The following is a 13,398-nucleotide window of genomic DNA, read 5'->3' on the forward strand; positions in this document are numbered from 1 at the left end:
GCAGCTGAGCTGGAGCATCACTGCCGGCCCCAAGCATCTCCTGCTTCCTTCCCACCAGGAGGGCTGGGATGTTCCTGCTGTGCTTCCTGCCCAGGGGCAGGTTGCAGCTGCAGGGTGGGAATTTTAGGGAACAGAGGAGCTGGGAGCCAGCACCCTAACATAGAATCCTAGAATGGCCTGGGTTATAAAGGAGCACAGTGCTCATCCAGTTCCAACCCCCTGCAGTGTTCAGGGTCTCCAACCAGCAGCCCAGGCTGCCCAGAGCCCATTCAGCCTGGCCTCGAATGCCTCCAGGCATGGGGCATCCACAGCCTCCTTGCAATAATAGAACCATTAGGGCTGGAGAAGTCCTCTAAGATCATCCAAGTCTGACTGTTCACCTGCCACTGCTGACTGTGCTCCCCAAGTGCCGCATCTCCATGGTTTTTGAACACCTCCAGGACAAGGATTCCTCTCCTCCCTCCCCCCCACCTCCCTGAGCAGCCCATGCCACTGCATCACCACACTTTCAGAGAAGTTCTTGCTAATATCCAAGCCCGCAGGCTGAGTGGGATGCTGCTGTCCCTCACCATGGCTGAAAAGGATTTTGAGGACCACATCTTTCGGTATCTGTTGCAGTAAATCCAACAATGACCACTGGTGACACTCAGCCTGGGAAATGGCCCTACCCATGCATCCAATGTTCTCTGCTTTGGAAACCTGCTCCTGGTTCCTGAGCCAAATTCTTTTGGGCACGTTTTTATCATCCCGTTTTTCCTGCTGGGGACAATGGTGCTGCTGGCTGCTCTGCTCAGCCATTTCCTCCTCTTTGACAGACAGAAGCAGTTAACTGGGCCTACTGCAAAGCTTGTGTCCTTGTTTCCCCCTCAGGCTGCCCAGCCGTGGGGAGCAGTCACTGCATGGTGACACAGTGCAAGAGCAGACATGCGTTCCCTCACCCAGAGAGTATTTTGGGGACCTGCGTGAGCTCTGCCATGTCGCTGAGGTTTTCTGCACCATCCTCTGGCTGGGGATGGCACTTTAGGTCCAGTTGAGATGTTTGGGATGTCTGCATAAGCACCAGTGTCTGTCCTGCAGACACCAAATCCCAACCAGGCATGCAGATCCTCCAGATGAGGTGCTTCAACCTGCAAGCTCTGCTGTCTGCAGCTCCCAGTGCCATCACCCTTCCAAAGCCCACCCCTCTGCCCTGCACGTTGCTCCTGTCCCCACATTCAGCCTCAGGAGTTGGATTCAATGATCCCTGTGGGTCCAACTCAGGATATTCTGCATTGGGGGTTAGCCTCCAAGATCAGCTCCCCATCCCAATGCCACGTTGATGATAGAAAGGAAACGAATGCTTTCCCTCAGAAATGCTGCTCCCAGGCAGGGAGCTTTCAGCTTTCAGCCACTTGAGATATCCTGGCTGTGAGTGCTCAGTTCTGGGAAGGCTGCTGGCTCTCACAATCCTCCCGCTGCTCCCAAGGCGGTGCTGGGGAGGAGCAGCCTGTCCCTGATGTAGCCACCTCTCCAAGGGCACGAGGGGAAGGCTGACATTCCATGGGGCTTTGTTGAATGCTGACGAGGTGCTTGGCTGGGTTTAGCAGGAGGTGGGAGCTCTCAGGCTACCAGCAACTCAGGCAAAGCATTTTTCGTGTGTTGGGGACAGAGCTGGAGCCCCTGGATGTGAGCGAGGGTGAAGCAGGTGCCCGGAGGTAGGGGTGTGTGCACCCACCTTCCTTGGCTGGGCTTGCTGCTCTATCCAGAAGACCTTTGCTGGAGAAGTCAGCTGCTTGGCTCCTGGTTGAACAGGCCTCGATGCTCGCACGGGATGGACACGGCGTTTGGTTGAGCAGGGCACGTTTCCATCACTGGGACCAAGGCATGGAGAACTGCCCAGCGTCCTTGTGGAGAGATGAGGAGATCCATTGGGCCGGCGGAGCTCCAGCACACGTCCCCTGGTGAGATGGACTGCACACCCTGGTGGCGCTGGGAGACGTGCCTGTGCTGTTGGCCTGCCAGATGCCCTGGGGTTGCTGTGTTTGCGTTGCTGCTCTTTTGGTGTGTTCTTGGGGGAGAGCCGTGGCCAAAATAACTCCATCTTGGCTCTGCAGGGTGCTACAGGGTTTGAGCAAGGATGTTTCTGCCCTGAGACTGGAGGAAGCTTCAGTAGCCAACAGGGGAGGACAGGACTGCTGGGTGAGTCCGTGCTGGACTGTATGTGGTGTGCAGCTGTGATCTAAGGAGGTCCTTGGGAAGGTTTTGATCTGCTTTCATCCTCTAAATGAGTGGAGGCAGGTTGGATGTCAGGAAGAATTTCTTCTCAGAAAGAGCAGTGATGCAGTGGCACAGGCTGCCCAGAGAGGCGGTGGGGTCACCAGCCCTGGAGGTGTTCAAGGACCATGGGGACGTGGCACTGAGGGATGTGGTCAGAGGTATGATGGGGGTCAGTGGTTGGACTTGGTGATCTGAGAGGTCTTTTCCAACCTGAATAATTCCATGATTCTCCTGAGGAGTCTATGAGAGGCTCATTTGTAAGAGAAGCTTATTTCTAGATGCTGTTGTATGGCTGCCCTAGAAAATGGAAGGAGACGGATGAAAAAAGCTGACATCCTCACTCCTCAGGGCAGCGAGACTAGGAGAGCAGCAGAGGAAAGCAGGCAGCTTTCTGCAAGAGATGTTTAGCAGCAAAAACACGTGAGGTTTTTACATGCTGGTCAGGATGTGTGTGGGTGTGGAACTGATTTAATTTGATACTCCAGGAGCAGAGCTTGCCCGGAGATCCCAAGGTGGGAGGATGAGAAGAAAGCTCTGCTCCCAGCAGCTGCCCTGCTGCAAGGTTTGGACTGGCAGCGTTCTTTTTAACTCAGACCTGCAGTCCTGGATCCTCCAGGCAGGTCACAGCGCTTTTTGGCCAGTCCAGAAGATTTTAGCAGCAGTTTGAGTGATTTGTATCAAGCATCGCAGAGTGTTTATGTTGGTGGGGTGTAGTTTATCTACGGCTTGAAATATTTGCTGACAGCTCTTACAGCTGGAGTTCAGTAACAGCAGAGCACTGCTGATAGACCTGCAGTCGTTTGGGAAAGAGCTGATTTAGGGAGAGGAGTGAGAGCCCCATTGGCCGAGGTGAAGAGGGGACTTTGCCCACTGGTCCCAGTGAAGCTGTGACACCAATGCCAGCCATGTCCTGTGCCCAAAGAGGCCAGACTGCAGTGCCCAGGGCACTGCTTGCCTGCAGCCTCTGACCTAGCAGCACAGCGTGGTCAGCAAAAAGGCACTGGTTTGGGGAACCTCCAAAAACGATTGCTCAAAAGTGCTGTCGTATAAAGCAAACCAGCTCATCTGTACACTCGTACAGGGGAGCACCTTCTGCTGGTGTAAATACAAATCACTTCCATCCCCCTGACCTTCTCACTTTGTGAGGTTGCAGGGATCTCAGTGGCAGAACTCAGGTTTTACTGAAATGAGAGAATTTAGGGAGATCCCATCAACATCTGTGGGGTCTGGAGGAACCAAAGCTCGCAAACATCCCACAGAAAGCATCTTGCTGCCCTTCTGCAGTCTTCTGCTGAAGGCAGGGTGACCCCTCTCCTGTTGGACCTAGCTGAGCTCCAAAGGGTGACTCAGCACCTGAATGCAGGCAATGAAATCCCACCCAAGCATCCTAAAGGACACTTTAGGATCCCACCTCAAATGTCCTGAAGGATCTCACCTTGGAGGACACAACGGAGTGTGGTCAGGGACTGGGGCAGGTGTTCTGCTGGAAGAACTTTCCCCCTCCTGCTTTCACATCAGTCCTTTTTGGGGAGAAGCCACTGTGCTGCACGTGGTTCTGCCTCTGCACCACTTGCCCCGTGCTCCTTTTCCTACAAGCATCTGCAGAGCCTCCCCACCTGGGTGAAAGGGCACTTTATCCCCAGGCAGTTGATGAGGAAAGATCCTGATGTGCTTTAAGCCATTGCGTCCCACTAGAAAGAGAGGGAGAGAAATCCACAGGACTGGAGGCACAGCTCTGTGCCTCTGACACTGGAGAGCTGAGTGAATGTGGTGGAGACTGGCTCACTGGAGCAGTAAAACTTTGGTATGTGTGAAACCTCTATTAACCTGTGGCCCTTGTTAATGTGTGGAGGCAGAAACGAGCCGTACAGCAGGAGGGCTCATCCTGCTGATATTCCTTGTAAAGGGAAGCTTCCAACAGAGGGGCCAACACAAATATTTGTAGCCTGGACAGGGGCTGCCTGATTCAGGAATGCTCCTGTGCCTGGACGGGAGGTGACATCATCCAGATTCCTTCACTGAGGAATGCAGGGTTTGCCTCTTCCCTTGCCAGTAATTGCTTCTTAAAAACAGACCTGCCCAGGGATGTACATCTGACCCTGCTCTGCCTATTGCACAGTCCAAGGTCCTCCTGTTCTTTCGTGGAATTTGCAGGGATAGGAATGAAAAGTATTGGAATTGGTAGTTCACTAAATTATAGGCAAAAGCTCCCAAAAAGCCATAAGCAAGGACTTATCTGGGGAGGGACTGGAGCAGGTGGGGAGAGCAGACCTTGTCTTGAAGCTGGCTGGGATGGATGGAGCCAGTGATGGGCTGGGGATGTGTGTGACAGGACAAGGGGGAATGGTTTTAAACTGAGACAGGGGAGGTTCAGGTTGGATATGAGGAGGAAGTTTTTTCCCCCAGAGGGTGGTGAGGCACTGGCACAGGTTGCCCAAGGAGGCTGTGGATGCCCCATCCCTGCAGGCATTCAAGGCCAGGCTGGATGTGGCTCTGGGCAGCCTGGGCTGCTGGTTGGTGACCTGCACACAGCAGGGGGTTGGAACTGGATGAGCACTGTGCTCTTTTGCAACCCAGGCCATTCTATGATTCTATACGAGCTGCAAGGGGGGCCATTTGCATTGCTCCTTGATGACCCTTGGTTCTAGGACCCCCATTTCTTGATTCTGTGAAGCCCAGCGATGGTATCACAACTGCAGGATTACTGTGTCATGACTGCATTGGGTATGCTGACATGCAGAGTGCTCTGGCTAACCACCATACACCCCCTGATGGACTGATAGGACTACCCCAAAGCAAAGCCTAATTCCCCCTCCACACAACCCTTGACTTCTCTGTGGGGCTGAGCATTGTGGCAACGTCCCATCCCTGAGCTCACACCCCTCCACCTCTGCCTCTGCGTTGGCTCCAGCACACAGCGCTGGAAAGTTGTCGCGGTCACTGATGTCCACATGTCATCAACACTTCCACCAGCCCCTGCTGCAGCAGAGGGGTCAGTTCCTGTGGGATGAAGGCCATCGTCATCATTTCAATAGCTGGAACTAGGTGTAGCTGAGCTGTGCCCCCATTATGGGTCCAAGGGAGGGATTTAGTGGTTGGAAAGGCACAAAGCAATTTGCTCCCAGTGCCTGACAGAGGATGGCTGGCAGGAAATGAAAGCGCCCTTCTCCAAGGCTGGAGTGGTTTTACTCCTGCACTGGTTCTTTAATTTTCCGTCAGGTTTTAGAAATTCTTGGCTGTTACAACTGGACAATTAAATCCAGAGCAGAAAAGAAGGGCTCCAGCCAAAGAAATAAAACACTTGGTCAGCCAGTTTTTTGAACGGGGGATGGAAAGAAGATGCTTGAATGGAAAGCGGCAGAGTGAGGGCTGCAGTCCTGAGGATGCTGAGAAGTGCATGGAGAGGATCTGCTGGATTTTGTTTGTTGCTGGAGCTAAATTAAATCAGAAGGGGCAGAGGTAAAGGGGATTATGGTCTGGGGTGAAGTGATGACATTTTGGGAAGGGTGTAGGCAGGAGAGACCCATCCAAGAGGGAGGCAGTGGTGTAGCTGCTTTGTGTCAGGACCCACATGAGACAGAACTGCAGTGGAAGAACGGCAGAATGGTCACCCAGGAGATGGTGCAGAGGCGGCCGTGCAGCACTGATGTTGGCTCTAGAAGGCTGAGGTGAAGGCTCCCAGGCTTCAAAAGCAATGGGGACCCAAAGCCCATCCAGGAATAAAGGCTGTGGTGGGTGAAGGTCTGCATTCAGTGCAAGTCTCTGGGTACATCACAGCTCAGTGAGCTGGATGCTGCTCCTCCAGCCCCCTGCAGCAGCACCCGTGGCCTGAAGTTCTCTGCCTTGTCCGTCCTTGTGCACACTGTCCCGTTGTAAAGCAAGGCTGCCCAGGTTTGTGGTTTTGGTTTGTGTGTCTGAAGGGGCAGGGACTTCTGTAGTCACTCCTCAGGCTTCCTTGGAAACACAGACGGTGTTGTGGTTTCTTTATTATTCCTGTCTGGAGGCTAAAGGGAGGATGCCTTGCAGAGAATCATGGAGTCATTAAGGTTGGAAAAGACCGCTAAGATCATCGAATCCAGCCGTCAGGAGGAAGGGAGGGGAGGGGCCAGATGTGGAAAGAGTGAATTTTCAAGAAGGTTCTCCTACAAGTGCATCTTCTTTCCTCAGTTTCTGCTCATGGCCAGGTCACTGCTTGCAGCTATTTGATCCAGAAAGTCTCCAGAGGCGTTCAGGAGTACCAAAATGCAGTTTGCCAGGTGCCCAGCTAGTGACCAGCACAGGAGACCAACCTGCAGTAAACCTGCATCTCAGTGTCTGCCTGTAGGGTAACTGATACCTTGATTTGGTGTTTCTAAGACCTGTGTAGCAGATGGTGAAGGAGGATGAGGGATTTTTCTTTTGCTCCCTCTTTCCTTTGCATTTTACGTGCTGTTCAGCTCTTTAAACATATCAGTGTTCACTGGAACAGGCTGCCCAAGGAGGCTGTGGATGCCCCATCCCTGCAGGCATTCAAGGCCAGGCTGGATGTGGCTCTGGGCAGCCTGGGCTGCTGGTTGATGACCTGCACACAGCAGGGGTTGGAACTGGATGAGCACTGTGCTCCTTTGCAACCCAGGCCGTTCTGTGATTCTATGAAATGCAAGCAGAAAACTGGGAGAGGAGTTGATGAATGTCAGGGTGGGCTTCTAGCATTACTGAAGGTTAAACTGTGCCTGTAGCATCCTCTGTGTCCCATCTCAACCTGGCAGAGGGGAAAGCTTGCATCACACATCGCTGCTTGGGAGCCAGACAAGTGCCTGGTGCCTGGTACAGGGATGTGTGACCCCTGTGCAGCCCCAGTGATGCTGGCTGCTCGTTGCTGCTCAGTGCTCCAGCAAAACTCGCACCCATGCACCTGATGATCTCTTGGAAACATTTCTACCTTTGGGAGTATTCTGTTCTATCAGCAAAGAGATAAAAAAAGCTTCATCTTGCTTTCCACTTGCTCAGCTTGCGGGTCAGCCCCAAGCATTGCTGGCTCAGCCCTGCAGCCTCTGTGCAGAGGCTTCCCTGTGTCAAAGGTGAGGAAGGGCTGTTCTCCTCCTCCCAAATCTCCCCCTCTTCCCCTTCCGCCTCGACATGCTCATTCATGAAAAAACATCTGCTGGATGGATGAGGAGACAGAAATTAACACTGGCATGTTTTTCCCACTCGTTGGCCAAGGGAGGTTGTAGGCTCAGAGGGTTTTAATCTTTGTTTTCACAGCTGGATTCAATATTGCCCTTTCTCCTCTCCAGTGTTTCATTGCTGCTCATTCCCTCGAGCAACCTGCTGCAAAGCAAAGTGTGCACTCACATTGCAGGACAGCTCACAGCCAGCTTCCCTGGGGCTGCCTGCACCTCAGGACCCATGACCCTCACAGCCCCCTCTGCTCATTAGGGATTGTGCTGCGATTTATGCTCTCCTACTGAGGCTCCAGAAGGGCAATGCTGCAGTGACGAAGGTTCCATCCCACGAGGATCCTCTGAGAGCATCTGGCTGCAGCTCAGCTCTCCCAGCTCCTTTCCACCTGGCTCCACGTGGGGTGAAGAGGTCCCAGCAGCAGGAATCAGCTTGGTCCGTCCTTTGGTAGGGGTGGGGTCTGCCTTAGTCCTGTGCATGGAGCAAACCCTCAGCCTATGGTGCCAACCGAGACATCATGGGTCTTTCCTCTTGCTGCAGGGTTTGGGTATAAGGTGGAGGGTGTACAGAATGGGATGTAGGCATTGGTGGAGGTGGTGGAGGGTTTTTGTGACGCTCTTGTAGGGTTCTGTGGTGCTTGTGTAGGGCTTGGTGATGGTGATGTAGGGTTTGGTGATGCTTGTGTAGGGTTTACTAGTGCTTGTGTAGGGTTTGGTGGAGTTGATACGCAGTTTGGTGGAGGTGGTGTAGGGCTTGGTGGTAGTGTAGGTGAAGCCTGGTGCTCCTGTAAGATCTGATGGTACTGGTGGTCCTGGCAGTGTTTTGGATCCCTGGATGCCCAGCACATAACACAGGCAGCTGTGTGCTCATGCACATTGCAGTGGCTGAGGTGCCATCAGCCCCTCATTGGGTGCCCAAGGGCTCGGACCTCACGCTCTGAAGTTCTTAATGTCAAAGCTTCAGGCATCAGCATGGCCTGGTGCCAGATGGGCCTGGCTCCATTCCCACCTGGACACCGGCCTGAAGGCACCTCTCCACCTCACCATATATCTCCAGGCAGAGACACCCGTCCAACACCATCCCACCCATCCTGCGAGCTTTGGGGACGAAAACACACGTGTCCTGCCTTCTTGGCACTGGGGATCCAGCTGTGGGGCTCAGTGCAGAAAGCCTCACACAGGGTGGGGGCCCACCTATATAAACAAGGCCAGGAAGGCTCCCAGCCATTCCCACTCCTTGCTCCCCTTTGGATCTGAGCAGCCATCCTCCGCCGATGCTCCCAGCCCCGGCTCTGCTGGGGAAGGTACCGTACCGCTCCTCCAGGCATCTCTGTCTCTCATTTCTCTTTTCTGCACGTAGATATGACTGCTTAAATATCTCTGTGTATAATTACCTAAGTGTCCATTGACATATTTACTGGTGATACTGGTGCAACAGTAAATCTTGGTTGGGTGAGTAGAAACCTGCAGCAGTCGTGCCGGTACCCAGCTAGAAGGGTGGGAAATCTCATAGTAGTACCGTTTCCTTTTCACTTTGCTTTCAGTTTCCTCTGTTATCTAAGAACAGCACATCCAACCTGTTTATTTCCACACTTATCATGTTTTAGACTCACGCTCTGTTCCCTTTCAGCTGTGTTTAAATCTTATTAGTACTGGTCATCAGGTCGCATCCAGATGGGTCGCATTCCCACACGGAGTGGTGGGGGACATCCTCATGCAGAATTCATGTCTTTTCTGTGTTGTAAATACTTGCTCTTGGCAAACTGCAGTTATTTTTGGAGTGGTGAAGAAGCCTTTATATCTTTGTACCCGGTTCTCATTGCTGCCACTTTCTGGCAGGGACATAGGGCTGCACTAATCCACATGGACCAAATTAAATCCTGGTGGGAGAACTGTCCTGACAGCTGCTACATGTAGTACGGGACTTTGGTCACAGTGACATTTGTCCCCACCGTGTGTCTGACAGGAGAGGTATGTGCTGTGAAGGTGACACCATCATTTTTCTGACTGGGGCTGCTAAATAATAGTCAGACTCTCAGAGTCAGTGATCCACCATGCACAAATGAAATAATGTATTTTCAGTGTCTGCAGGATGAGGTGAGCGTTCTGCCCTTGCTTTGGGACTTTGTCTTTATCTCCAACCTCCAAGATGTCCATAAATGCTGAGTTGCAGTTCCCAGCCTGGTTGGGTTCATCCTGCAGGACGCTGCACGAACCTCTGCTCTTTGCTCCTCTTGTTCCTCCTCCTTTTTCCTGGGGCTCTTCCAGGCTCCCCTCTAACAGCAGCCTGTGGACGGGTGCTAGGAGAAAAACAGCTCCCTGGAACAGCCCAAAATGGGGCCGTTTTTGATGCCGCTTGAATTTTTGCAGAGTTCCCTCATCTTTCCCATGCACCCTGGCCTTTCTCCTCTCCGTGCATCTCTGCTCAGTGAAGCGCTAAAGGAGGAGCTGAGGGCAATGAGGGGTGGAGGTGAACTGTTGCACAGCCACTCATTGCCTGGAGATCCGCTTCCTCTGGTTTCTTTTGATTTTGGGGGGATTTTTTTTGTTTTTGCATGTTCAGGAAGGTCTCCAGCAAGTCAAGCCTGGCTGGATTCGTAGGGCTGCACTGGCAGCCAGCAGTGCTGGGAATGCCGGCTGGGAGCTTTATTGCTTCCTGTTATGAGGGTTCAGGAGATGCTCTGGGTTGGTGGGAGAGACGTGGTCCAGCACAAGCGCCAGGTTTGGCCCCAGCACATGGGGTGGGGTTGGAAATGTGGAGGTTTTTTTTCCTCTTTGCTTCTCCGGCTGCTTCAGGAAAGGGAAGCAAATAAAGGGAATAATTGCTCGCTTTGGCCTTTGCAGAGACCTCTGGCTGTTAAAGCAGATCTCTGCCTTGGGTCTGCTTGCTTTGGAGCGAGAACAGACGGAGAGAAGAATGCTATGAAGGGCAGTGTCCCCATCACGGTTCTTTTCTTGCCACCTCTTTGCATGTCAGCCTTGAAAACGTCAGAAAAAAAAAAGGTTCCATCATAAAAAAAAAAAGGGGATTTTGTCAACATCGAAATTTATCTCAGGAATGCGTCCAGTGCAGCGAAAATTTCAGTCGGGAAGGGCTGGAATAAATATCTTCTGTGCTCCAGCCCGAGCTTAAATGCTTCCTCTGGGCTTTTGTGCTTTGTGATTTAAATCTTATTGTTATTTCCCTTTATTGGATTTTTCTTGTCATTTTCAAAGAGAAGTGCTTTTACCTTTCCGCAGTTATGATTCAGTGAAATCCCAGGGAAACATTGCACTGTTTTTCAGCAGGAACATTCTTCATCCTGCTAACATCTGGCTTTTTCCTCTGATCACCAACCAAAGCAAATTTAATAGAAATTCTGTTTTCTGACTTCTCTTCAATGCCAAACCGTGCTCCAAATTCAGTGGTGATTGGGAGCTTGAATTGATTTTTGCAGAGCGTGTTAAAGAAATCGGCCTTCGCCTTGTTTTCAGGCATCCTCTTGTCACACAGCCAAAAATCCTTACGGGCTCTTTTTCTCAGTTTGGTCCTTGCAAGGGGCAGAGACCCACCGCCGTGTTGTCATCCAGCTTAAAACTTTGAAGACTGTAGAATCGTAGTGTTGTTAAGGTCCAACCATCAGCCCAGCCCCTCCATGCCCGCTCATAGAATCACTAAGGTTGGAAAAGATCTTGGAGATCACAACGCCCAACCGTCCCTGCTCACAGAATCACTGGGGTTGGAAGAGACCCCTAAGATCACCGGGTCCTGCCATCATCCCGTCACCACCTGGGCCACCAAATGGATGCAGAGCAGAGAGCACAGACGAATGAACCCGGTGCTGATGGGGTGACGTGCCGTATCCGCACCAGGGTCGTCACCACCATTCTTCTGAGAAGCCCACACAGAGTTCTGTGATGGAGCAGATTTGAACGTGGGTGTGATTCACCCTGCCTGTACATTTTTACTGTGAGACTGTTGAGGTTTTGGCTGCATCCTTACGATGTGAGCCCTGATTAGTCCGACATCTTGGACAACACCCGAAGCATCCTGGTCTAGAGTGAAATGTCCCTGCCTGTGTCAGAGATTGGAATTGGTCCCTTCCAACCCAAACCATTCTGTGATTCTACAGCAAAAATGAGCCCATAAAGCCCACTTTGTATGCGAAATAGGGCGTAAATGGCAAAGTCAGAGTTATTAATCACTAGTGCTACTAAACAAGAGTACAAATTCTCTGATTCCTGTGACTAAGGACAAGACTGTGATCTTCTAGAGGTGGTGTTTGAGGAAACGCCAATTTCACAGCCCTAGGAAGGGGACAGGTGAGAACCCACAACGTGGGCTGGATGTAAGTCAAGTGGCAGGCATGGAGCAGTCCTCCTCGTCTTCCTCCTCTTCATCTTCCTCCTCCTCCACACCCAGCGGTGCCCGCCCAGGACCAGCAGAAGACAATGCAGATAACGGCAGGAGGAAGGGAAGCGGAGCGCAGGAGGAAGCGCTGACACGGAGGCTGCCCTTCCCTGAAGCACATGTTTACATCTGACAAAGATCTCTGCTGAGAGCTGTTTCTGGAACGGCTCTGCTGGAGGCGTGGGGCTGCAAAGAGCAGCGCAACAAACCAGAAGCACTAATGAAATCAAAACCTGTCTCTTTTTCCCTTTTTTCTTTCTTTTTTTTCTTTTTTTCTTCTTTTCCCCATTTAGCTCTTATGTTTCGAAGCGTCACTTCTGCTCACAAAGCCAAGAGCTGAGCCTGTCTCTCTGTGGCTCTCACCATCGCTCGCTGTGAGCCGTGGGCTGCAGATCCCTTTTTCTCTCTAGGTTCTGTAAAATAAGTCTCCAAACTCATGTGATGCTGCTTCATGGGTCTTCTTTTTTAATAAGCAAGCTCGTTATTTGCATGCGTTTCTTCACTTCGTGTAGTTTTGAAACAAATCAAATGAAAACCCAGAAGGTGAAAATTAGAGAAGAAACTGAACTCAGTGTCATGCATTACAGAGCTGTGTCGGTCTGGGGCCAGACTGGATACGTATGTTTGCTACTCATCACTTAGCAGGAAGATGTAACACCAGATAGAACCGTAATTAACGACTGCAGTTATTCATTTCAGTGGGAAGCCAAGAGAAACACGTCAGGAATACCAGTGGTGTCAGCTGGGTGAGGTGACCCCCAGCAGCCAGAAGTGTCCAGGCTTTTGTCACATCCATCCCCCTTTGTTTCCTGTTCTCAATGCCAAGCACTAACTGAAGCCCAGGGCACTGGATGCTGCACAGGGAGTGAAAAGGTTCCTATTGCTCTTTTAGGCCGTAACATTTATTTATGGCTACAAAATCTCTGTTTGTTCTCCAGTGTCTGCCTTGGAAGGAAGAAAACACAGGCTGTGTATGAGTGTGCATACCCCTGCTGTTCTGTTATTACCCTGGATACACGCAGCCAAGGTTTTGGCCCTTGCATAACCTGCTCAAATGGTAAAAAACCAATGAAAGCAGGCAGGAGGAAACGCTCAGCCTTCCCCAGGCGATGGGTTGGGTTGGTGTGATGGGAACCACGCAGTCCCCAGAGCCTGGAGCAAGAGAAGATGATGGCCAGCTTGTTTGCAGCATGGATGCTCCAAGAAGACGTCCACCAGAAGAGATTACTGTGTGTATAAATAACCTTGCAAAGAGTCTGAAGAGCCTGTGTGACCCGTGGGACTGGAACTGCGCTGAGCTGCCTTTTATCTCAAAGCCACTGCCTGCACTCCTGCGGAGTCTGGAAGTTATTTTTAAGTAACTAATAATCCTGCTCCACAGCTCCATCCTGCACCAGCTGGAGCTGCTGGAGGTCTCACCCCAGCCTGTGGTGGGAAGGAGATGCTGGCGGCCATCCCTCAGGTCTGGTGGGTCTCACGGTCCTGTAAAGGCAGGTGTGAAATGTGTTGGGAGTGGGATGGCAGAATGGAGGTGCCAGCCAGGTGACACCCTGTGCTGCCCCGGATGTGAAGGATTGTGCAGGGGTGAGTATT

General features: G+C 51.8%; 1 protein-coding gene across 4 annotated transcripts in view; it reads left to right on the plus strand.

Annotated features, from left to right (window-relative positions):
- Nucleotides 1-13,398, plus strand: part of GJC2 (gap junction protein gamma 2) — a 31,687-nt gene that overhangs the window by 8,567 nt on the left and 9,722 nt on the right. The window contains exon 1 of one of the 4 annotated variants that reach the window (XM_042888148.1): nt 1,668-1,940. The exons of 1 other annotated variant lie outside the window; for it this stretch is intronic. The gene's annotated coding sequence lies outside the window, so the exon portion shown is untranslated. Of the gene's footprint in view, nt 1-1,667; nt 1,941-8,677; nt 8,720-12,633; nt 13,390-13,398 lie in introns of those variants that run through there. 2 more of the 4 variants (XM_042888147.1, XM_042888146.1) reach the window with 2 other exon arrangements.

This window comes from Lagopus leucura, unplaced genomic scaffold (genome assembly GCF_019238085.1).
Source record: "Lagopus leucura isolate 7727_CA_CO unplaced genomic scaffold, USGS_WTPT01 Super-Scaffold_100157, whole genome shotgun sequence".
Taxonomy (NCBI): Eukaryota; Metazoa; Chordata; class Aves; order Galliformes; family Phasianidae; genus Lagopus; species Lagopus leucura.